The sequence below is a fragment of the Rhinoderma darwinii genome, chromosome 3, assembly GCF_050947455.1.
Source record: "Rhinoderma darwinii isolate aRhiDar2 chromosome 3, aRhiDar2.hap1, whole genome shotgun sequence".
Classification (NCBI taxonomy): Eukaryota; Metazoa; Chordata; class Amphibia; order Anura; family Rhinodermatidae; genus Rhinoderma; species Rhinoderma darwinii.
The window spans coordinates 103,057,404-103,083,468 of record NC_134689.1 but is presented as its reverse complement, the minus strand read 5'-3'; the positions used below and the strand labels follow the sequence as shown (position 1 = coordinate 103,083,468).

Sequence of the window (26,065 nt, the reverse complement as noted above, 5' to 3'; positions counted from 1 at the left end):
TCTGGAAAGTCGATGTAGCTGAGTACGGGCTCACCAATCAAAACCTCTGACATGTCACTATGCTTATATATTTACGAATGGCATTGTAGTAAATCGAGCAAAGAATGACGGGTAATTTATTGAGAAAGGTTGAACCTGATGGACCTGTGTCTTTTTTCATCCTATGTAACTATGACATGTCAAAAGTGTATTGAACGTTTAGTTACCCTTTAAATAATCCATGATCCAGGGTATATGTCCTGATGACACATATAAACACGCAACACCAGCACTTAGGCCAGATTCACGTGACGTTTTTCACGTCCCAGCTGCCCCCGTGCGGGATCCGTTTTCACGGATCCCCATAGACTTGAGTGCATGGAGGGATGGAGGGATCTGTGAAAACGGAACAAAATAGGACATGTTCTATTTCTCAATGGACCCATCACAAAAACAATGGCCGTGTGAACGACCCCATTGAAATACATGAGTCCGTGTGACGGCCGTTGTTTTAACGGCCGTCACACGGACGTAATCTAATCTGGCCTTATACTGTATTTGAGGAGGGTCTAGATCTGGCAGTGTCAGATTAATTTTTATTGGAAATGCTCCTTAAAATCACAGAAGGGATCACAGAAACATCACAAGGAATGGATTTACAGTATTTAAAAGAAGACAGATGCACTATCCTAGAAGCTTATATAGTACTATTCATTATTCAGCCTGTTCCAGGACAGCAGAGTAACTCGCTGCCTAATGAACGTGTATCGAAGCTCCTGAGACCAGGACTGAAAAATACACATCCATCTTTTTTCTATTTATATAGAATTGTTAGCATCAACAGACTTGAAAATGACCTCCTTTTAACAATGACCTCTTCTGAGGAAGCTGCCAGATAGACAACCCTATGAAAATGGCAGAAAATACCTAAGAGACATGGTATCCAAGACAGTCTTATGATATATTTTCTCATTCTCCGTGAATACCAGTCAGAGATTTTTGAAGAAATGAACAGAGGTTAGCTCCCCTATTGTAAGGCTAGGTTCACAAGAGAGAAGACCTTACATACCCAAAGAAGTGGTGCCGAGAACTTCTTCCTTAAAAACGTAGGCGCAGATCGCTTTGTGCCACACCACAAACTTGGACCTGGCCCAATCTTGTAACTAAATGAAGCCTCGTGTACAGCACATTGAGTCCCTGTGGTTCCGTGTTTCGAAGCAGTCGGCTCTTTGTGTGCTGCCGTATGGGGCTTCTGTGCTGTTAGTGGAGAATACCTCAGTAATATGGCATGCAATGGAACATGCTACAATTTTTTTTTCTCACATTTTCCACAGCCCTGTACAGAACGGGCCCATAGCATTCTATGGGCCTCACATTACGAATAGGGTCTTGTCCATGAAATGTTATTTTATTATTCTTACACAAACATTTTATTTTAGGGTCTTTTCTGGTGTGACACAAAGCACCGCCATTACTGCCTTGAAAAATCTGGGATCAACAGCTGCACCAATTTTATTTTTTTTAAAATTCAAATGCAATTAAAAATTTCTATTATCGTAACGCATTGTGGTTTCAACCCCCGCCCAACGACAGGGCATGCTTCAGTATGAAAAATAAGAAAAAACAGAATGCTCCGCATGTTGCTTTTTTCTGTAAAAAAAAAGCAAAAAAAAAAAACCTGTCAAAAAATGCAGATTTTGCTAAAAGTGATACGAAAGCATTCTTTCTAGGACTGTCATTGCTCTGATGCATGTAAAATAAAAAAAAAGAAACAACGATCGTATGCAAATACTGTTAATTGAACATTTCTTCTCATTTTGTGCATACAGGCCTATATGTTTCCAAGGTAACTGACCACAAACTGTGTAGTCTGACCCTGCAGTAATATTGTCTTCCATCGGTCCCCTAATTCTTATCAACACACATTTGACAGGTAAGTAACAAGTAGGCACTTTTCATTACAAAACGTCACAAAAATGTTAGGCATTGGGATTGCTGCAATTTAACTAAATATATCAGGCCTTCACAATGGCAACATTTAATAAAGCTACGTGAATAAGAATGTGAACCGGTGACATGTATATCAGATAAGAAATTCTTGTGGCATACTTTTACCCCATAGAACCTATGGTAACATTTAGGGTATGTTCACACGACTTATTTACGGACGTAATTCGGGCGTTTTCCGCCTCGATTTACGTCCGCAAATGCGGCTTGATAGCGTCGGCAAACATCTGCCCATTGAAAGCAATGGGTTTTACGTTGGTCTGTTCCCACGAGGCGTAAATTTACGCGTCGCTGTCAAAAGACGGCGCGTAAATAGACGCCCACGTCAAAGAAGTGCCTGTCACTTCTTCAGACGTAAATGGAGCCGTTTTCCATTGACTGCATGGAAAAACAGCTCCATTTACGTCCGTAATTGACGCAGCGAAAAGCGCCTCAACATGCCATGACGGCTGAAATTACGGAGCTGTTTTCTCCTGAAAACAGCCCCGTAATTTCAGCCGTTATGGACGCTGCTGTGTGAACATACCCTTAGGGTGTATTCACATGGTGCGGTTTTGCAGCAGCGTTTGCTGCACAGCCGAAAAACGCACTGAGAAACCACCGGCCTTTTACAGCAAATTGCTGAGGTTTCCGTGCTAACTGCAAAACTGTGTCAAATCGAAGTAAAAACACATACGTTTTTGCAATGTGGTTTTCGTCCACGCTGCAGAAACCGTGACAAAACCACATCATGTGAATAAACCCTTAAAGGGAACCTGCCACCAGGTTTAGGGCACGTTCAGACGTGGTGGAATTCCGCTGTGGACAGTCCGCAGTGGAATTCTCCAGCGGCCGTTTTTTAAATTGCTTTCTATATATTTTTAGGAAACTTAGTTCAGACGTTGCAGAAAATTACTTTGCAGAAATCAGGCTGTGGTGCAGATTTTTCCCTCCGCAGCATGCTCATGATATTGCGGAGAAGAAGTGGAATTTCACTGCGGATTTCAGCCTTTAAAATGCAAAAACTGAAATCTGTGGCAAGTCCGCTGTGATTGCTGAAACGTCTGAAGTACATGTCAAATATGCAAATGTTGGTGCAGATTCATTGCGTAATTGGCCCAAATCTGCACCAACATTTGCAGCGGAAACATTCTGCCACGTCTGAACGTGCCCTTATGCTGCTCTTTCTGAGTTCAGTATAAAGTAGTGCCAGAGACCCTGATTCCAACTACGTTTTACTTACATGCCAGCGAACAGTAGTTTCTGTAAAAATCTGTTCTTCTCATGCAGCTCGTATTCATCCACCGGTCGCTGATTGACAGCTTTTTTCCCCCATACTGTGTATAGGTTGAACGCTGCCGATAGGCGGCAGGTGGGCGTGGCTAGACACAGCTCAAGAATATAGAGGACTTGGTATACACAACAAATAGGGGCTCACCGAAACAAGTGCTTATCATTTTTGGAGGTTACGATTATTGCATTTTGTAATATTAGGATGTCATGCATCAGACTGTACAGCTACAATGACTTCTACATCATCTAAAACCTTTCCAAAAAGAACTGCTTTGAAGTTCTATTACTAGATTAGGCTCATACTGTTTATTTGTATATATATCTCTAATTGTACTTTAATGAGCCATTTTCCAACTTTTCCCACAGTTTTCACCTCATGCCTTGTACTTTGCATGCCTTATGGTTCCAATATTTTTCTTAAAGTAATAAAACAAATAAACGTGGCTAAATGTTTCCGAATGGATGAGTGCTTAAATTTGGTTCTAGGCTGAAAACAAGTCGTTTTGGCTCATCTAGTCAAACAAGCTGCCAACTGGCCCTTTGTATGGGAACTTTATCCCATAGTTGTATAAAGTCTAAAGCATTTTAGTGTACACAAGAGCATAAAATTAATCATTCTTGGTATGTACAAATAAGCCACAAATATGTGAATGTTTACAATGACCTCTTGCAAGTACACCAGTGCCCACAAGCACATTGGATGCCACACACATAAGCCAAACTTGAAGATTGCCAGCTTAGTTTTCAGTTTATAATTTCTCATACATGTGTAACTGGCACAAAGAATGGCAATACTTTTTCATCAAACTGTTTAGATAAATTAAGGCTCATTCTGGTGCGTATCACAAGCAACTTGCAGAGTAGCTGCCCCGGCTACTATCCAGCATCAATCACATATTTAAAAAAAAAAATATGATAGCCTCTTAGTTTTTACTGCATGTGTCACCTAAAAGAACCCAAGATGTATCGCCTCTATGACATCATGTGGATGCTCTGATTTTTTTCTTCTAGAAAATCTGTTTTTCATTACTGAGTCTTTGTCAGACTAGACATGGCTTTTGGAGCTACAAATAAAGGATGCATGGAAGAACAACATGTGCTACACTAAAGCCATTTAATGCTTCAGTTTTGCCTAGTCATTAGCTCCTTTTCATCTTCATTTTCAGAATTTGTCTGGTAAGATATTAAAGGGACACTCTGGCCAAAACTAAACTTTCCCATGTGTACCATTGTGGTATTCAATGTGTCAGGCTCTCACTTGTTATTTTTCTTGCTGCTTCTATTTCTATATATCAGCCTGGAATGGTTGCTTAGCAGAAGTGTGTATCAGGCTCGGTGACATGCTTTCTCTACTTGAGTCTATGGAAATCTATGTGTCACCCATCACAGGCTTCAGCAGTTCCTGTACCACTCTAGTTTTGCACAGGGGGTTGACAGAAACTTCTATCATTAGCTACCACTGATACTTAGACCAGTTCCGGTCACACCGGTATAATGCAGAAGAATATAGGGCAGGGGGGTCTGTATACTTATGGTTTCTCAGCTTATTTAGGAGAATATATAGAGAATGACAATCACAGTGTCCCCAGCATGCAGAAATTGTATGGTCTTTAGCTGGCCATGTAAAGTTGTGCTGAAGCATCATGGGATTGATAGCAAAGCAGAAAGGAAGAGAAAGCTGGGGAAATCTAAGAATGAAGATGGAGGCTTTTTTAAAGCACAGACAAAGAAGCAGTTCAAAAAGTAAGTACAGTATACATAAAAGAAGTGTAGAGTGTGGTATACAGTCAGATGGGGAATGCAGACATGGAAAGTTGTGTTTCCACAGGAGGCCTTCTTCAAGGAAACAATTACACGTTTAATGTTTGTAGAAAAGCATTTAGTTTCTCGGTTTTGAGATAATTCTCTGGAATGACCTATTAAGATGCAGTAATGAATGGGCCTTGAGTCCTGAAAACCTGGATGAATCACATTGATAGTCAGTGAAAACCCACAGTAATATATCACAACCTTTTGGAATACCTAGGAAGTGAGAAAACCTTGCTTTCCTTGGAAGTGACAATGCAGATCTCCCATTCATCCACATTCCTATAGTTTATCAAATTAAACACTGACCTATTTACAGATTCAAACGTTTTATTTATTTGTTATACAAATCAGGTGAAAAAGTATAGAAAATGCAAAAGAGAAACATCTTCAGTGTACAAATAAACACAGGTGCATGTGTGCTTTAATAGTGCCAAAAGAAAAATAAGGCACAGAAGATAGGCACATAAAAATAAATACAGTGTAATATAATATTCAAGAAGAAGGGAGAAGAGAACAGACCGTGGAAGGACTGATACACGTCCTATTATAAATCCTGAAGACATTAATAAGAGCTGTAAAGATTAGAAGTTAGTAAAGGTTACTCCAAGGGGGCAACCTAAACAAGGGGCACAATTAACCAGCAACAGTGCAGTAAGTGTGAGAGAATAGAAAAGAGGACCAGTGAAGCCCGTTATTGTTAAATCTCTTGGTTTTCTCAAGGGTTTGAGCAATTAATTCTTCTATATATTGGCCCACTTGTCTTCATTTTTACAATTAATATAAAAGAAATGAAAAACGGACGACATCAGGTTTGGCTGTACACCTCTGCGTTGTAGGCTCCATTAAGAGCCTCCATCGCAGATACCATCAAAAATCCGGAACAAAAAAGAAAATAACAAATGTAAGCATGAGGGAGAATTTTTATCTGTTGACATCTGTCAGTAGAAACCATCCACCACATTTTTATTTATTTTTTAAATCATCTAATCAAATTTCTAACCTTTTGGTTGACCAAGTTTTTCCATTCTACCCCTGTGCCACTGCAGTAATCTTCTCATTAATCAAGTGATAGTTCATGCGGAATATAATTTCAGAAAAGCAAATGATAGGCTGCTTCCATAAACGAGCAATGGTTTGTTTTGCAGCCCAAAAAAAAAAAGAAAACAAATAAGCTTTTTGTAAAGGGTTTGCCAGACACAGGTTCTGTGTCGACGCCCGGGGTTAATCAGCCTTCCTCAGCTCCAAGGTCTGCTAGAGTGACGCGATCTGTTACCACTCAGGCTTGCAGGCTGAGGAGAGGGAGAACCTATCACAGGCTGGCCTGACGGTTCTAGCTCCTGCCCTTGGTCTATTTATACCCTCACTTGCAGCATGTTCCTTGCCTGTGATTCTCTGGTTTCCTGGCTTTGCTATTCCTGCTATTTACCTGATTGACCGCTGTAACTTATTGACCCTGGCTTGCCTGACTATTCACCTGCTCTGTTTTGCTACTATGTACTCTCCTGGTTTGATTCGGCTCGTTCACCTCTGCCTATTGCTCACGGTGTTGCCCTGGGCAACTGACCCTACTTCTCCCTTTGCTTCTGTGTACCCTTGTCTTGTGTTGTCTGTCTTGCACTTACTGAGCGTAGGGACCGTCGCCCAGTTGTACGCCGTCATTTAGGATGGGCCGAGCAAGTAGGCAGGGACTGAGTTGCGGGTAGATTAGGGCTCACCTGTAGTCTCCCTACCCCGATTCATTACATAATCACAGGCCCTATACCTTTTCTTACCCTGGTCCCTGACTCTACTATGGACCCCCTTGAGGCCCTGGCTCAGCAAATGCAGGGTCTCTCCCTACAGGTCCAAGACCTGGCTCAGAGGTTCAACCAGCGTGATGCTACCCAGGTAGTACCATTCACCGCACCTCTTGAACCCCACCTCAAGTTGCCTGACCCGTTCTCAGGGGACCGGAGGACTTTTTTCTCTTTTCGGGAGAGTTGTAGACTATTTCCGATTAAGACCCCACTCCTCAGGTTCTGAGAGCCAGCGAATGGGTATAATTAGGTCCCTGCTCCAGGACGGCCCCCAGGAATGGGCCTTCTCCTTGGCTTCTGACGCCCCTGAACTTTCTTCTGTTGACCTTTTTTTTTCTGCTCTCGGCTCATCTATGACGAGACTGACAAGACTGCCTTTGCCGAGAGTCAGCTGGTGACCTTACGTCAGGGTAAGAGACCCGTTGAGGAGTACTGTTCTGACTTTAGGAAGTGGTGTGTAGCTTCTCGGTGGAATGACCCTGCCTTGAGGTGCCAGTTTAGATTGGGTCTGTCGAACGCCCTCAAAGACCAGTTAGTTAGCTATCCCACCTCTGACTCTCTAGATCAGGCTATGGCTTTAGCGGTATGTCTTGACTGACGTCTCAGGGAACTACGACTTGAACGTTCTGGTGCCTACACCTCTGGCTCCCCTATGATGGCTCCAGAGGTTCCGTTGCTTCGTTCTTCCACGGAGAACTCGGATGAACAGATGCAACTCGGGGCCTCCTTGATCTCCCCAACAACGTAGAGATTTCCGCAGGAAGAACGGTCTCTGCTTCTACTGTGGGGATGACAAGCATCAATTGAACTCCTGTCCCAGGCGCAAGAATAAGCAGCCGGAAAACTTCCGTGCCTAAGTTACCATCGGGGAGGTCGCTTGGGCGCACAGGTATTTCCCGTTAACATGAAGCCTAATAAAATCTTGCTTCCCTTTCAGGTCTCTTTTGATGGAAGGTCTGCCACCGGCAGTGCCTTCGTGGATTCAGGGTCTGCTGCTAATATTATGTCTGTGGAATTTGCCATGTCTCTAGCTATGCCACTAATTGATTTGCCTAAACCTGTCCCGGTTATGGGTATAGACTCCACTCCGCTTGCTAATGGTTATTTTATGCAGCATACCCCTGTTTTTTAACTCATTGTTGGCTCCATCCATTTGGAGCAGTGTTCTGTGTTAGTGATGCAGGGGTTATCGTCCGATTTGATTTTAGGCCTTCCTTGGTTGCAGACGCATGATCCCACTTTTAACTGGAATACTGGTGATCTTACTAAATGGGGTAATGAATGCATGACGTCGTTTTTCTATTAATTTGGTGTCTCTCGCTGAGGAGGTGATCACTCTACCTGAGTTTATTCAGGACTTCGATGATGTCTTTTCTAAAAAGGCCTCTGAAGAGTTACCTCCTCATAGAGAGTACGAGTGCGCAATCGACTTGGTACCAGGAGCTAAATTCCCTAAAGGTAGGATATTTAATCTCTCTTGTCCTGAACGTGAAGCCATGAGAGAATATATCCAGGAAAGCCTGGCCAAGGGTTACATTCGCCCCTCTACTTCTCCGGTAGGTGCTGGCATCTTCTTCGTGGGGAAGAAGTATGGTGGTCTTAGGCCGTGCATCGATTACCGAAGTTTAAATAAGATCACTGTAAGGAACCAATATCCCCTTCCTTTGATTCCTGATCTCTTCAATCAGGTTCAGGGGGCCCAATGGTTCTCTAAGTTCGATCTTCGAGGGGCTTATAACCTTATCCGGATCAGAGAGGGGAATGAGTGGAAGACTGCGTTTAATACACCCGAAGGTCATTTTGAATATCTCGTCATGCCCTTTGGTTTGTGTAATGCTCCCGTGGTCTTCCAGAATTTCATAAATGAGATTTTAAGAGACTATCTGGGGGTATTTCTTGTAGTGTACCTTGATGATATACTTGTGTTTTCCAAGGACTGGTCCTCCCACATTGAGCATGTCAGGAAGGTGCTCCAGGCCCTTCGGAAAAACAAACTCTTTGCAAAAAGCGAAAAATGTGTGTTTGGGGTGCAGGAGATACCATTTTTGGGTCAAATCCTCACTCCTAACGAATTCCGCATGGACCCTGCCAAGGTTCAGGCTGTGGCACAATGGGTCCGCCCTGCCTCCCTGAAGGCCTTACAGTGTTTCCTGGGGTTTGCTAATTATTACAGGAGATTTATTGCTAACTTCTCGGTCATCGCTAAGCCTCTTACGGATCTCACTCGTAAAGGTGCTGATCTCCTCCACTGGCCTCCGGAGGCTGTCAAGGCTTTTGAGATCCTTAAGAGGTGCTTTGTCTCTGCCCCAGTGCTGATTCAGCCTAACCAAATGGAGCCATTCATCGTGGAGGTTGACGCCTCTGAGGTGGGAGTGGGTGCTGTCTTGTCCCAGGGTACTAGGTCTCTCACCCATCTCTGTCCCTGTGCCTACTTCTCCAGGAAGTTCTCCTCCACTGAGAGAAACTATGACGTTGGAAATCGCAATCTCTTAGCCATTAAATGGGCATTTGAAGAGTGGCGCCACTTCCTGGAGGGGGCTAGGCACCAGGTAACGGTTCTTACTGACCACAAGAATCTGGTTTTCCTAGAATCCGCCATGGAGGCTAAACCCGAGACAAGCTCGATGGGCGTTGTTTTTTACGAGATTCAACTTTGTGGTTACCTATAGGGCTGGGTCAAAAATATATTAAAGCTGATGCTCTGTCGCGTAGCTTCATGGCTAGCCCTCCTCCTGAGGAGGATCCCGCGTGTATTTTGCCCCCAGGTATAATCATATCCTCTGTGGATTCGGACTTAGCCTCCGAAATTGCGGCTGATCAAGGTTCTGCTCCCGAGAACCTTCCTGAGAACAAGCTGTTTGTTCCCCTGCAATTCCGGCTAAGGTTGCTCAGGGAGAATCATGACTCTGCACTATCTGGCCATCCAGGCATCCTGGGTACCAAGCACCTCATTTCCAGAACCTATTGGTGGCCTGGGTTGCTTAACCCCTTAAGGACGCAGCCTAGTTTTGGCCTTAAGGCTCAGAGCCCATTTTTCAAATCTGACATATTTCACTTTATGTGGTAATAACGTCGGAATGCTTAAACCTACCCAAGCGATTCTGAGATTGTTTTCTCGTGACACATTGGGCTTCATGTTCGTGGTAAAATTTGGTCGATATATTCAGTGTTTATTGGTGAAAAATTGCAAAATTTTGAGAAAATTTTGAAAAACTAGCATTTTTCAGAATTTAAATGCATCTGCTTGTAAAACAGACGGTTATACCACCCAATATAGTTACTAGTTCACATTTACCATATGTCTACTTTGGATTGGCATCGTTTTTTGAACATTCTTTTATTTTTCTTGGACGTTACAAGGCTTAGAACATAAACAGCAATTTCTCATATTTTTAAGAAAATTTCAAAAGCCTTTTTTTTAAGGTACCTCTTGAGTTCTGAAGTGGCTTTGAGGGGCCTATGTATTAGAAACCCTGATAAAACACCCCATTTTAAAAACTAGACCCCTCAAAGTATTCAAAACAGCATTTAGAAAGTTTTTTAACCCTTCAGGCATTTCACAGGAATTAAAGCAAAGTGGAGGTGAAATTTGCAAATGTCATTTTTCTTGCTGAATTTCAATTTTATTCATTTTTTTTTCTGTAACACAGAAGGTTTTACCAGAGAAATACTACTAAATATGTATTGTCCAGATTCTGAAGTTTTTAGAAATGTCCCACATGTGGCTCTACTGCGCTCGTGGAATAAAACACAAGCCCTAGAAGCAAAGCAGGAACTTAGTGCATTTTGAGTCCTCTTTTTTTTATTAGAATATATTTTAGGCAGCATGCCAGGTTTGAAGAGGTGTTGAGGTGCCAAAACAGTAGGAATCCCCCAATAGTGACCCCATTTTGGAAAGTACACCCCTCAAGGAATTCATTTATGGTTGTTGTTACCATTTTGACCGCACAGTTTTTTCACAGCACGTATTTGAATTGGGCTGTGAAATGAAAAAAATGTAATTTTTTCCAATAAAATTTCATTTGTGATCACAATTTCTTATTTTCACAGGGAACAAAATACCCCATTTTGTTGCCCAATTTGTCCTTAGTGTGGCAATACCCCATTTGTGGTGATAAACTGCCGTTTAGGCTCATGGGAGGGCTCAGAAGGAAAGGAGCGCTATGTGTTTGTTGGAGTACAGATTTTGCTGGATTGGTTTTCGGGTGCCATGTCGCATTTGCAGAGCCTCAGAGGTATCAAAGCAATGGAAACCCGCCAGAAGTGACCCCATTTTGGAAACTACACCCCTCAAGGAATTCATTTATGGTTGTTGTTAGCATTTTGACCGCATAGTTTTTTCACAGCACCTATTTCAATTGGGCTGTGACATTAAAAAAAATGACATTTTTTTCCAATAAGATGTAATTTTTTATCAAAATTTCTTATTTTCACAGGGAACAAAATACTCCATTTTGTTGCCCAATTTCTCCTGAGTGTAGCAATACCCCATTTGTGGTGATAAACTGCCGTTTTGGCCCATGGGAGGCCTCAGAAGGGAAGGAGCGCTGTGTGTTCTTTGGAGTGCAGATTTTGCTGGTTTGGTTTTCGGGTGCCATGTCGCATTTGCAGAGCCCCAGAGGTATCAAAGCAATGGAAACCCACCAGAAGTGACCCCATTTTGGAAACTACACCCCTCAAGGAATTCATTTATGGGTGTTGTGACCATTTTGACCCCATAGTTTTTTCACAGAACTTATTTGAATTGGGCTGGGAATGAAAACAAGATTATTTTTTTCAAATAATATGTCGTTTTGGCTGAAAATTTCTTATTTTCACAAGAAACAACATACCCCATTCTGTTGCCCAATTTGTTCTGAGTGCGGCAATACCCCATTTGTGGTGATAAACTGCCGTTTGGGCCCATGGGAGGGCTCAGAAGGAAAGGACCACCATTTGGCCTACTGGGGATTTTCTGGTGCGAAGTCATGTATGCAGAAGCCCCTGAGGTACCAGTACAGTTGAAACCCGCAAGAAGTGACCCCGTTTTAAAAACGACACCCTTAAGGCATTCATCTAGAGGTGTAGTGAGCATTTTGACCGGAGACCTACACCCCATAAACTGTAATGTGGGTTCTCCCGGGTATGGCAATACCCTACATGTGGCTGTTATCAGCTGCCTGGGCACACAGCAGGGCTCAGAGGGGAAAGACGAGGGGGGATAAGCTGTGCGGAGTGCATCAGGGTAAGTAAAATTGGGGTAAATTATAAACCAAGGGATGTATGATAAATTTTAAAACACTCTTTCATACAGAGCTCTGGTTATTCGGGACACGTGTCACATTGATATATTGTGTCATCCCTTATAGCAGACTTTGCACCTCTTTTGACTTTTTCCCTTCTTGCCAGTTTGGGGAACTTCTCCTGAAAAGTGTTGCCGCCCTGGTACGATGCGTGTGGCCCCGCTTCCAGAAGTACTGGGTGCCCCCCCTTCTTGGTCCCTAAAGATTAGGTTCTTGATAATCACCTCTTGAAATTCCAGGAAAGTTCCCGTCTGGCCTGTACATCGACGTAGCACGTACGCATTGTTCAAAGCCATCTGTATGATGTGCCCGGCCAGCTTCTTATACCACACCGCATGGCTCTGTAGGGCTTCAGGATTTGATCTGACAAGTCCATCCCTCCCATGTACCTATTGTAGTCTAGGATGCAGTCTGGTTTGGGGGTGGCCTTTTCTTCATATATCCTAAACCTGTAGGTATACCCTGATGCACTCTCGCACAGCTTAGACATCTTCACGCCATACCTTGCCCTCTTACCCGGCAGGTACTCGCGGAATTGAACCCTCCCTTTAAAATGTACCAGGGACTCATCAATAGAAATACACTTCTTGGGGGTGAATGCTTGGGAAAACCGGGCACTGAAACGGTCTAATAGGGGTCTCCGTTTATACAAACGGTCAAAACTGGGGTAATCTCGGGGTGGGCACGGCTCATTATCAGTATAATGTAAGAAGCAAAGTTTTGCCTCATTTATTAATTTTTTTAGTTTACAGTTCAGTTCTGAAGTTGCTTTGAGGGGCCCATATATTAGAAACCCCTATCAAACACCCAATTTTAGAAACGACCCCTCAAAGTATTCACAACAGCATGTAGAAAGTTTATGAACCCTTTAGGTGTTTCACAGAAATTTAGAGCAAAGTAGAGGTGAAGTTTACATATTTTTTTGTCAGAAAATCCTCTTTATTCCATTTTTTTTACAACACAATTGGATTTATCAGAGAAACGCAACTTAATACGTATTGCCCAGATTCTGCAGTTTTGAGAAATATCCCACATGTGGCCCTCGGGCGGTAATGGACTGAAGCACTGGCCTCCGAAGCAAAGGAGCACCTAGTGGATTTTGAGGCCTCTTTTTTTATTAGGCACCATGTCCGGTTTGAAGAGGTCTTGTGGTGCCAAAACATTGGAAACCCCGCAAAAGTGACTCCAATTTGGAAACTAGACCCCTTGAGGAATCCATTGTAGTTTTCTTGGGGTGCATGTGGCTTTTTGATCAGTTTTTATTCTATTTTTAGGTGGCGTGGTGACTAAAAAACAGCAATTCTACTATTGTTTTTTTATTCTATTTTTTTTTTTTACAGCGTGCACCGTGCGCTATAAATGACTTATTCACTTTATTCTGCGAGGCGATACGATTACGGCGATACCAGATGTTTATAGTTTTTTTTTATGTCTTATGGTGTTTGCACAATAAAATACGTTTGGTAAAAAATCATTCACTTTTTGTGTTACCTTATTCTAAGAGCCAGAACGTTTTTATTTTTCAATCAATAAAGCCGTGCGAGGACTTATTTTTTGCATAACGAACTGTAGCTTCGATCAGTACAATTTTTCGGTACATGCGACTTTTTGATCTCTTTTTATTCCATTTTTTGGGAGTTGAAGTGACCAAACAATTGTGATTGTGGTACGGTTTATTATTATTTTCTTTTACGGCGTTCACCTTGCGGGATAAATAACGAAATAATTTTGTCGTTCAGGCCGTTACGGACGCGGCGATACCAATTATGTATAGTTTATTTGTTTGTTTATATATTTTTATTAATAATAAATGACTGATAAGGTAAAAATGGGGATTTTTACTTTTAATACTTTTAAAACTTTTATTTTCTTATTTTTACACATCTTTTTTTAACTTTTTTTTTACTGTATTACTTTGTCCCACTAGGGGACTTGAGGACAGGAGGCCCTGATCGCTATTCTAATACACTGCACTACATGCGTAGTGCAGTGTATTAGAACTGTCAGCTACTCACTGACAGCAAGCATAGTGGGTCCTGACGTTGTCAGGACCCACTAGGCTTCCATCTATGGTATAGCCGGACGCCATTGTTTGGTGTCTGGTTGCCATAGTCACCATCGCCGGCCGCTATCGTGTAGCAGGCCGGTGATGGCAGCTTAACCCCTAAAAAGCCGCAATCTCTATAGAACGCGGCTTTTAAGGGGTTAATCAGCGGGGACACAGCGATCGGTCCCCGCTGTAGGAGCTGTGACAGCTGCTGAACAAGCCAGCAGCTGTCACAGCTCCTGTATGTGTCGGGAGGACGGCCGAAACGGCCGTTACTCCCGAGACGTACTATTAGGTCAAGGAGCGCGAACGCCATAGTTACCATGACCTAATAGTACGTCCAGGAGCGGGAAGGGGTTAAAGACGTTAAGGCCTATGTCGCCGCTTGTGAAATTTGTGCTAGGTCCAAGACTCCCAGGTCCCGACCCGCGGGCTTACTATGTTATTTGCCCATTCCCCAGAGACCTTGGACCCATATCTCCATGGATTTTATCACCGATCTGCCTCCATCCCAAGGCAAGACGGTGATGTGGGTTGTAGTAGACCGCTTCAGTAAGATGTGCCACTTTGTGCCCCTCAAGTTTCTACCCAATGCCAAGACGTTAGCTACCTTGTTTGTCAAACACATCCTGCGTCTCCATGGGGTTCCGGTCAATATTGTTTCTGTCAGAGGGGTACAATTTGTTTCATTGTTTAGGAGAGCTTTCTGTAAGTAGCTGGAGATTGATCTGTCCTTTTCCTCAGCCTTCCATCCTGAAACTAATGGCCAAACTGAGAGGACTAATCAGTCTCTAGAACCATACTTAAGGTGTTTTATCTCAGACTGTCAAAATGATTGGGTCTCCTTCATTCCCCTCGCCGAATTTTCCCTTAATAACCGGGTCAGTAACTCGTTGGGGGTCTCCCCCTTCTTCTGCAATTTTGGGTTTAATCCACGGTTCTCCTCCGTTTCACCTGGTGGTTCCAACAATCCCGAGGTAGATGTCGTTCATCGGGAACTGTGCACAGTCTGGGCCCAGGTTCAGAAGAACCTTGAGGCGTCCCAGAGCATCCAAAAGACTCAGGTAGATAAAAGACGTTCAACTAACCCCCTATTTGTGGTCGGGGATCTTATGTGGCTGTCTTCTAAAAATTTGCGGCTTAAAATTCCGTCCAAAAAATTTGCTCTCCTGTATATAGGGCCGTGCAAAATCATTGAGGTCCTCAACCCTGTCTCCTTCCGGCTGGAGTTACCCCCGTCTTTTCAGATACACAACGTGTTCCATGCCTCCCTCTTGAAAAGCTGCTCCCCGTCCTTGGCTACATCAAGGAAACCTCCGGTCCCTGTTCTCACTCCTGATGGGGTATAATTCGAGGTAGCCAAGATTGTGGACAGCAGGATGGCAAGGCTCTCTCCAGTACCTGGTCCATTGGAGAGGATACGGGCCTGAGGAGAGGACTTGGGTACTCGCCCGGGATGTTCACACCAGTATATTGCTCAGGAAGTTCCATCTTCGGTTCCCCAACAAGCCAGGCCCACCTAGGAAGGGTCCAGTGTCCCCTCATAAAAGGGGGGGTACTGTAAAGGGTTTGCCAGACACAGGTTATGTGTCGACGCCCGGGTTTAATCAGCCTTCCTCAGCTCCAAGGTCTGCTAAAGTGACGCGATCAGTTACCACTCAGGCTTGCAGGCTGCGGAGAGGGAGAACCTATCACAGCCTGGCCTGACGGTTCTAGCTCCCACCCTTGGTCTATTTATACCCTCACTTGCAGCATGTTCCTTGCCTGTGATTCTCTGGTTTCCTGGCTCTGCTATTCCTGCTATTTACCTGATTGACCGCTGTAACTGATCCTGGCTTGACTGACTATTCTCCTGCTCTGTTTTGCTACTACGTACTCTCCTGGTTTTATTCGGCTCGTTCACCACTGCCTGTTGCTTACGGTGTTTCCGTGGGCAACTGCCCCTACTTCTCCCTTTGCTTCTGTGTACCCTTGTCTTGTGTTGTCTGTCTGAGCGTAGGGACCATCGCCTAGTTGTACGCCGTCATTTAGGACGGGCCGAGCAAGTGGGCAGGGACTGAGTTGCGGGTAGATTAGGGCTCACCTGTCGTCTCCCTACCCCGATTCATTACACTTTTGCTTGACTCAAGAGACCCCTTTAACATTCTTATTGAGAAGGGCTTCCCACTCACATTTATCTAAGCTATAGCCTGTGATCACGTGAATGAGGTGGTAGAATTTAGACCAAATTTTGAGCAAGACCACCAGGTATGCGGCAACTGCTAAAACATGTAGGAGGGCAACCTGGGACAGCAAGGGCTATCCGATTAGACACTAGGTACCGCCTCATCGATACCTTGAAGGGGATTTCAAGCATTAACATATTAAGAGATCTTTTCGCAGTGGACTCCCATATCTGGCGCCATTGTTCGTCAGTGAGCAGATTGCCTAGGTCAGTCTTCGACTTAGACATGTAAGAAAGATCTAAGTTGGTCAGTAGCATGTCCAAATAAAGGGCAAAGATTAGGTCTGGGGCGTGGGGAGCTATCCTACATCTATGTGTAAATGTGGAGAGGAATAGCAGGCAAGAGGTGTTTTTGAGTACAGTGGACACAAAATTCTTATTTTATAAATAGGGGAAGAGCTCGTTTGTGGAAGGGTTATATTTTTTCTGTAAAGTAGGAAAGAGAATTACACCATCAATGGGTAGGAGGTGCTACGTCGTAGACATACCTGCAACTTGCCATCGCATAAATGGGTGAGGAGCAAATTCTGCCGGAGGAAACATGGGAGATCCAAAAATAGGTGAGGGAAAATGAAATTAGAAGAATATTTCATGTTATCCCACAGCTTTTCATAATTAGATTATTAATCTGAGGTCTGAGAGAAGGAGGGGTCCATAGCAAAACAGGAAGGGTGGATGGAGCACACTCAGGTGTCATAAAGGTGTTTCAGTGGCAGCATGTGTGTGGTTATTGGGGCAATTTAGGCCGCTTAGTAGTACTTAGTGATGTCTGGGACTTCAAATAAACTGTTATGTCTGTAATGAGTAGGTCTGTTAATTCTAGCAATGGACTAATTCCGGATACATTTTAGGATCAGTCATTGGACTGTATGTAGATAGTAGCCGGGTATAGACACTGGGAGCACCCAAAAATAATATAGTAATTTAGTGCGAAACGTCATTTTAACTGCATATATATGTCCAATCCATGAGATGTGGTATCTACTCCACTCTTCTAATAGTTTCCTGATGTGTGTTAGCAGAGGGGGATATATAGCAAAATAAATAGATTAAATGTGGTTAGTTAGGCGAATGCCTAGAAAATCTAGATGGGTAGTGGACCATGGAAACAGAAGGAGGACTTGAGGACACTAACCACATTAAGGGGTTGTGCCGGTAGGGGTGTGTTATCAGAATCACCTTCTTATCACTGGAGGAAGGGGTTACAATGACAGATGACAGTCTATTGTACTTTATTTTTTTTTCAGACGGTCCAAAATTCAAACCATGGCATAGGTTAGCACAAAATAAAAAAGGTATATCCTTTTATTGCGGTGCCTACAGTAATCGCATAGCAGGGTATTCTATTAAATACAATTAAAAAATGTCAATTCTGTGCTAAAAAGACACAAGCACAGATGCTTTCGTAGCTGTCCAGCCTATGAGTCTTCCATAATGGTCAGTCAGAAGAACCCCCTTAGATGACTAACAATTACGGGTAAAATTGTGGCTGGCAATTATGGATAAACCCAGATGCCCTATGAAAGTCTAGCTGCAGATGTTCCCCTTATATGTCCAAAAACAGTCGTCCCCCATAGGTATCAAGCCACAGGTGCCCCTATAATTGGCAGCCACAGTTGACCCACAATCCCCTCCCATAATTGCCAGCCACAGCCCCCTTTATAGTTGCCAGCCACATCTTCCATATAGCTGCCAGCCACAGCCCTCCTATAGCTGCCAGCCACATTTCCCATTATAACTGACAGCCACAGCCCCCTCCCATAACTGCACTGAATACAAATCTTTACACTGCATTACACAGAGTTATGTGTATTGCCATGGAGATGTGTATTGCCGTGCCACGGCTGTGTATGCCCCACATACTGAAACATCAGGGGGTCCCTGAGTACAATGGTCATGTGAAGAATACACACCCACGGCGCGGCAATATACATCTCTATAACGGAAATACATATAACTCTGTATACTCTGTGCTGGTAGTGACAGACTTCCACCCTCTGCTTGGCGTTCTCCTCCCTCTCAGTACAGGGGGAAAGGAGGGGGCAGCTCCCTCCCTATTCTCTTATGCACAGTGCTTGCTGTATGGCAGTCTTTAGAGTCTATAGTCGTTTCCAGCTTGGAGCAACAGTTCTATAGAAGATGTCTGACTACATAAAATAAATACAACATCTAAATAAAAAATGAAAGTAAAACATAATTTAATAAATAATATTCAAGAATAATTACAAAATAATAGTGATACATTTTATACATGGTCAAAATTGTGGCGAGCTATTTTACGGCAATATTGACAAGTGGAATAGGCATGTAATTTGCCTAGTGTGTAGTGTCTTTGCCGGGATCATTGACGCTGATGTTAATTTTATTTATTTAATTTCTTATTTTTACTGTAGGTTATTTTCTGTCAGATTCTGTGTAAATCCGACAGCATATAAAATCCTGGCATGCTCCATCTATCCATAATTGCTTCTAGGGAAGATTATCTCGATAATATGGTACCATACGGAGTGCATATGGCTTCATAGTATAGAGGGACAGGCCCTCTTTGTACATGCCCCATGCACACTGGATGCCTTTAACCCTTTCAGGACCAAGGGTCATCGATACCTCAATGACCAGCGCCATTTTTTCAAATCTGACCCGTGTCATTTTATGTGGTAATAACTCTGGAATGCTTTTGCCTATCCAAGCGATTCAGAGATTTGTTTTCTTGTGACATATTGTACTTTATGTTAGTGGAAAAATTTGGTCAATAAATCCATAGCTTATTTGTGAAAAACAACAAAATGTAAAGAAAATTTGCAAAATTTATAATTTTTCAAATTTTAAATGTAATCCACTTGTAAAACAGATAGTGAGGGTATGTTCACACGGCGGGGGTCCGTAACGGCTGAAATTACGGGGATGTTTCAGCCTGAAAACATCCCCGTAATTTCAGCCGTACCGGCATGTGCAGGCGCTTGAACGCCGCGTCAATTACGGCCGTAATTAGCGCTGCTATTCATTGGAGTCAATGAATAGCGGCTCCAATTACGGCCAAAGAAGTGACAGGTCACTTCTTCTACGCGGGCGTCTATTTACGCGCCGTCATTTGACAGCGGCGCGTAAATATACGCCTCGTGTGAACAGACAAACGTCTGCCCATTGCTTTCAATGGGCAGATGTTTGTCAGCGCTATTGAGGCGCTATTTTCGGGCGTAATTCGGGGCAAAAACGCCCGATTTACGTCCGTAAATAGGCCGTGTGAACATACCCTAATACCACACAAAATTGTTGCTAATTGACATCCCCCATATGTCTACTTTATATTTGCATTGTTTTTTGAACATTATTTTATTTTTCAAGAACGTTACAAGGCTTAGAACTTTAGCAGCAATCTCTCACATTTTTAAGAAAATTTCAAAAGGCTATTTTGTCAAGGACCAGTTCTAAAGTGGCTTTGAGGGCCTTATGTACTAGATGGACCCCATAAATCAACCCATTTTAAAAACTGCAGCCCTCAAAGTATTCAAAACAGCATTCAGAAAGTTTATTAACCCTTTAGGCGTTTCACAGGAATTAAAACCATGTAGAGGTGAAATGTACAAATTTCATTTTTTTTGCCGAAATACATTTGTAATAAATAAAAATTCTGTAACACAGAAGATTTTACCAGAGAAATGCAACTCAATATTTATTGCCCAGATTCTGCAGTTTTTAGAAATATCCCACATGTGGCTCTAGTGTGAAAATGGACTGAAGCACCGGCCTCAGAAGCAAAGGAGCACCTAGAGGATTTTGGGGTCTCCTTTTTTTAGAATATATTTTAGGCACCAGGTTAGGTTTGAAGAGGTCTTGTGGTGCCAAAACAGTGGAATCTCCCCAAAAGTGGTTTTGGAAACTACACACTTCAAGGAATTTATCTAGGGGTATAGTTAGCATCTTGACCCGACAGGTCCTTTGCTTTATTTATTGGAATATGTCTGTGAAAATGAAAATCAACTTTTTTTCTGAAAAAATATTACATTTTTTTTAAAATTTTTACAAGGAATAAAGAATAAAAAGCACCCCCAAAACTTGTAAAGTTATTTCTCACGATTACGGCAATACCCCATATGTGGTAATAAACTGCTGTTTGGACCCACGGCAGAGCTCAGAAGGTAAGGCGCGCAATAAAATCACTTTTCTATCAAATTATTCTGAGAGCCATAATTTTTTTTATTTTTCAGTCAAAAAAGCTGCGTAAGGGCTTGTTTTTTGCGGGACGGGTTGTAGTTTTTATTGGTATTATTTTGGGGTACATGCAAATTTTTGATCACTTTTTATTCTATATTTTGGGAGGGGTGATGACCAAAAAAATAGTGATGCTAGTATTGTTTTTTAATAATTTTTTGCGGTGTTCACCGTGCGGGAAAAATAATATTATAGTTTTATAGTTGCGGTCGTTACGAACGCGGTGATACCAAATATGTGTACTTTTTTAACTTTTTAGTTTTTTTCCCTATAATAAAAGACTTATTATAGGAAAAAAAACATTTTTTTGTTTTTGTAACTTATTTTTACACTTTTATAAAACATTTTTATAACTTTTTTTTTTTTTACTTGTTTTACGGACCAGCAGCACTGATGGCTGCTATAACACATTACACTACCTAGGTAGTGTAACGTGTTATAAACGGTCAGTGTGACGTTGACAGTCACACTGACAGGAAGCATAGGAGGATCAGCCTCCGGCTGGTTCTCATAGGCTGCCGTGCATGGCAGACCCGGGGGCTGTTGTATGGCCTCCGGTTTTGCCATGCAACCGACGGCAGCACCCGCAATCGGTCCTCGGGAAAGTTTGTTGTAGCAACAAACTTTCCCTGCGATCACATGATCGGGAACTGAAGCAATCAGGTCCCGGTCATATCTCCGGGACCAAAGGCAGGGGTTAACAGCGCGATCCGGTTGTCAGCACTGTCAGGTCCGTATTTCACACCGAATAACCACCTCTGTAAATTGAAAGCTGAAGGCATGCCTGGAGAGAAGTACACCACACAGAGATGTTTGGTACACAGCTTCCCTCTGTCAGCCAGGAGGAAGACTGAAAACTTTTTATTCAGAACAAAGAAACACAGAAAGAGACACATGCCACCTCCCCAGAGATGTGGGAGTGCCCAAGCCCCCCACCGGTTTCTCAGCTGTAACTTCTCAGACTCACTCTTCTTGCATTCCAGGGGGTGGTGTCTTCCATAGGTGTGTCCGACATGAACAAAGAACTTGTTATATATATCAGTATATTACACAAAGAACTGAAATGTATATACATATGTGTGAGGATAATATTTTTCAAACAATATACATGGTAATGATCCCTGACAGCACTACTCTGAGACACCCGGATCGCGCTTTTAACAACCACTGTGAATTCACGTCGCCGCTGCACAGAGCCCAGCAAGCGCCGACGTGAATTTACTGTGGGCGGTCGGGAAACAGTTAATAACGGTGATCATATTCTCTGACAGCCGAACCAATCGGTTCAGCTGTCAGAGAACAGTTTGAGGGAGCCGCGGACACTGACACAGCCGGCGTTCGAGCGCTTTTCACAGCGCTATGCCGGCTGGAACCGAGATCTGTATATACACGTCCTGGCAGCAAGCGGTATGTGCGAAAAGGACGTGTATGTACAGATTGTCGGCATGAAAGGGTTATGTAAGTTTTCACTCATGATAGATTATCCTTAAAATAATAATATAATATAATTTTGTTTTTATATCATATTAAATTATAATAAATTTAAATGACTAACTTTTTGTGGTACTGCTATACAGCACACACATTATCTATATATATATATATATATATATATATATATATATAAATGAATTTATGATGGCTGTTTCTCTGTTCTTTATGCACGGCCAAATGACTGTTTACACCGGGTCTCAGATCTCTATGGCCCACCGTTCTCAACATATTCACAAACAATTGCAATACAAAAGCAAATATGGCACCACTAGTTTCCACATCAAGGGGCTTCCTCCATATCACATCAGATGATCGTATTAGCCAACTCGCAGGTTCTTCATTCTAAGGGTATGTTCACACGACCAATTTTCAGACGTAATTCGGGCTTCATTACGCCGACAAACATCTGCCCATTACTTTCAATGGGTTTTACGATGTACTGAACCGACGACCTGTCATTTTACGCGTCGCTGTCAAAAGACGGCGCGTATAAAAGACGACTCGTCAAAAGAAGTGCAGGACACTTCTTGGGACGTAATTGGAGCCATTTTTCATTGACTCCATTGAAAATCAGCTCCAATTACGTTCATAATGGACGCCGCGAAAAACGCGAGTACGAGCAATTACGTCTGAAATTCAGGAGCTGTTTTCGCCTGAAAACAGCTACGTCATTTCAGACGTATTTTGCGCTGTCGTGTGCTCATACCCTTAGGGTATGTGCACACGTAGTGACCAAAAACGTCTGAAAATACGGAGCTGTTTTCAAGGGAAAACAGCCCCTGATTTTCAGACGTTTTTTGAGCAACTCGCGTTTTTCGCGGCGTTTTTTACGTCCGTTTTTGGATCTGTTTTCATTGGAGTCTATGAGAAAACGGCTCCAAAGAAGTGTCCTGCACTTCTTTGACGAGGCAGTCTTTTTACGCGTCGTCGTTTGACAGCTGTCAAACGACGACGCGTAAATTACAGGTCGTCGGCACAGTACGTCGGCAAACCCATTCAAATGAATGGGCAGATGTTTGCCGACGTATTGGAGCCTTATTTTCAGGCGTAAATCGAGGCATAATACGCCTCGTTTACGCCTGAAAATAGGTCGTGTGAACCCAGCCTAAGCCTCACTGACATACACACAGTTTTACACCAGGTTCCCATAATATCCCAGTCATTTTTGTTTTACACCAGGTTTCCATAACAATCCAGCCATATTTCTTTACTCGCCGTGAATGGACAGTACCTATGTCACTGCCAACAGCGAGCTGCTGAAACACCCCAGCAGACTGACGCACGACTGCGATCTCAGCGAGACAGTCGAGTAGCAGAGACTCCCCAGCAGACCCAACTCCATCAGGTGCAAGATGCTAATCGACGAACTACTACCTAGGCTGATATGCGTAATGCTGCTTTCCAATACAATTCAAAATCCCAATATGGTCAAGCTCGGTTGCTTCTGACTGGCCGAAGGGAGAAACAATGCGAACACTGCAGTGCACTTAAAAAGGTGAACAACCAGGAATGTGCTGCTCTGGCAGAAAGGTCAGAATAATCGATTTACCAGAAGAGCTCACAACTTTGGTTACAAAGTTTTTAACCACACACACACAAACAACAAACACTAAGGCCAAATGCACACGATCGTATTTTCATCTATCCGTAAATACTGTCCGTAAATACGGATCTGTAGTCATCCGTATATACGAAAGGGTGTCCGTAAATATGGCCGGCCTTGCATTCGTATTTGATCCGCATATACGGATCCTTAAAAAAAGGAGGGGCTGCAAATGATGTCACCAACATGTTGCATAGCAACGCTTCCGTAAATATGGACGGTTTATGGATGCACATCCGTAGCCGTCCGTATTTACGGAAGCGCCCATAGGCTTCTATGGGAGAGTCTATGCCGTAATTACGGACAGGAATAGGACAGGTTTCATCATTTTTTCAACATGGACACCCATCCGGAAAAATACTGAAATGTATCCGTGGCCAATAGAAATGGATCGGTCCGTAATTACGGTCTGTAATTACGAATAAAATATACGTTCGGGTGCATGGGGCCTTAGACCCGTGCGAAGCCGGGTAACTCTGCTAGTACTTCATATATGTAATTAAATCTTCCAGCCCCATCTGCTGGTGGAAAAATCACTGATAATTCAATTGTGTGTTGTCTCCTTGTATTTGTAATGTATTGAGTACGTTAATGTGCATTAAGAATCCACATTTTTAACTTTTGGTCGTGGGTTATACGTCTTCTACCCGCTCAATGAATATATTGTGATAATATAATGTACAAAAGCTGATAACATAATGCTTAGCCTCTATCGGGACCCTGTTATCCAGACACACATGGTGATTTGCCAGAAACATTGACTGCCCTTAGAAGCTCTGCATACTTTTCCTCTGAAATGCACTCCAGGGTTTTGCTTGTGAAAACAATAGGAAGGGATGACAGATGTAGTGCCTGGAGCCAAGAAAAGACTTGCATTATTTCAGTGTGCTGCTTAAAATTCAACCTACAGATTTGCAGCCCCTCACAGAAAACACATAACAGATACGCATGCTAATCGGCCATTAAAACAGCAAACAAAGTGCAGCCACTGATCAGAAGGAAACGGCTTTATGGTTATTACATTATATATACATGACGCTGTTTAAATATTAATCCCATAACCAGGGCTCAGATACAATATCCAGTGAAAGCCTCTTGCAACCTACTGAACATGTACATTCTGAAAGAAAAACTCCAGCAGGGAGACGACAGGGGAAATTTGTTCTGTAGCATGCTATGCGGTAGGCCGATCTCCGTAAATGAAACAGCTCTCACTTTGCATCATAAAAAAATACAGTTTACTTATATACGGTACTTATGTTATACAGTTTTTCCAAATGAAGTTAATAAGTGATGTATGCAACTGTACGGCATATATGTTGGGGCTATAGGTTCGATGTATACTTCAGGAGATTATCTCACCATGCACACCGAACTTGAACAAAGACTTACTTATAGATAATTGTCCCGTCAAATTTTTTTATGAATGTACATTTCTTCTAATAACAGTAGATGGGTTACAACCTCCATTACAGTGATTGTAGAGGCTGACACTCGTTCTCTTTCCACAGACCCTGAGTGATAGAAACTTTCATTCAAGCATAATACGGTTGCTTCTTTGCGGCCGTATATCCGACACAACACCCAGACCTACCAGTATTCATGTGAAGCGGTGTTTAAACGTCATAGAAGACTATGGTGCTCTAACTCTGGTCCCAATGACCCGCGGAAGGTCCGGGTGCTGCGTCTGTAATACGGGTGCGAAAAAGCACCAATATTACGCTAGTGTGAAAACAGCCTTAGGCTACTTTCACACGGCAGTGTTTTTGGTCAGTATTTTGTGTCAGTATTTGTAAGCCAAAACTAGGAGTCCGTCAATAACAAAGAAGAGGTACAAATCTTTCCATGATATGTTTTCTCTTTGCAGGTTCCACTCCTGGTTTTGGCTAATGCTGATGCAAGATACTGATCAAAATATATTGCGGTGTTAGGCTGGGTTCACACAACCTATTTTCAGACGTAAACGAGGCGTATTATGCGTCGTTTTACGTCTGAAAATAGGGCTACAATACGTCGGCAAACATCTGCCCATTCATTTGAATGGGTTTGCCGACGTATTGTGCAGACGACCTGTCATTTACGCGTCGTCGTTTGACAGCTGTCAAACGACGACGCGTAAATTGACTGCCTCGGCAAAGAAGTGCAGGGCACTTCTTTGCAACGTAATTTGAGCCGTTCTTCATTGAACTCAATGAAGAGCAGCGCAAGATTTACGAGCGTCACAGACGCCTCACATAGAGCGAGGAGGAGCTTTTACGTGTGAAACGAGGCAGCGGTTTTCTCCTGAAAACAGTCTGTCTTTTCACACGTAAATGCCTGCTATCGTGTGCACATACCCTC

The 26,065-nt window shown here is 42.9% G+C and overlaps 1 protein-coding gene and 1 long non-coding RNA gene across 2 annotated transcripts in view; one reads left to right on the top strand and one right to left on the bottom strand.

The window, feature by feature from the left end:
- Nucleotides 1-26,065, bottom strand: part of DPYSL3 (dihydropyrimidinase like 3) — a 156,077-nt gene that overhangs the window by 65,450 nt on the left and 64,562 nt on the right. The gene's annotated exons all lie outside the window — the stretch shown is intronic.
- LOC142749019 (uncharacterized) overlaps nucleotides 1-26,065 on the top strand; it is a 101,621-nt gene that overhangs the window by 22,114 nt on the left and 53,442 nt on the right. Inside the window, exon 2 of the long non-coding RNA XR_012882356.1 lies at nucleotides 1,809-1,912. This is a non-coding gene — a long non-coding RNA (uncharacterized LOC142749019). The remainder of the gene's footprint in view (nucleotides 1-1,808; nucleotides 1,913-26,065) is intronic.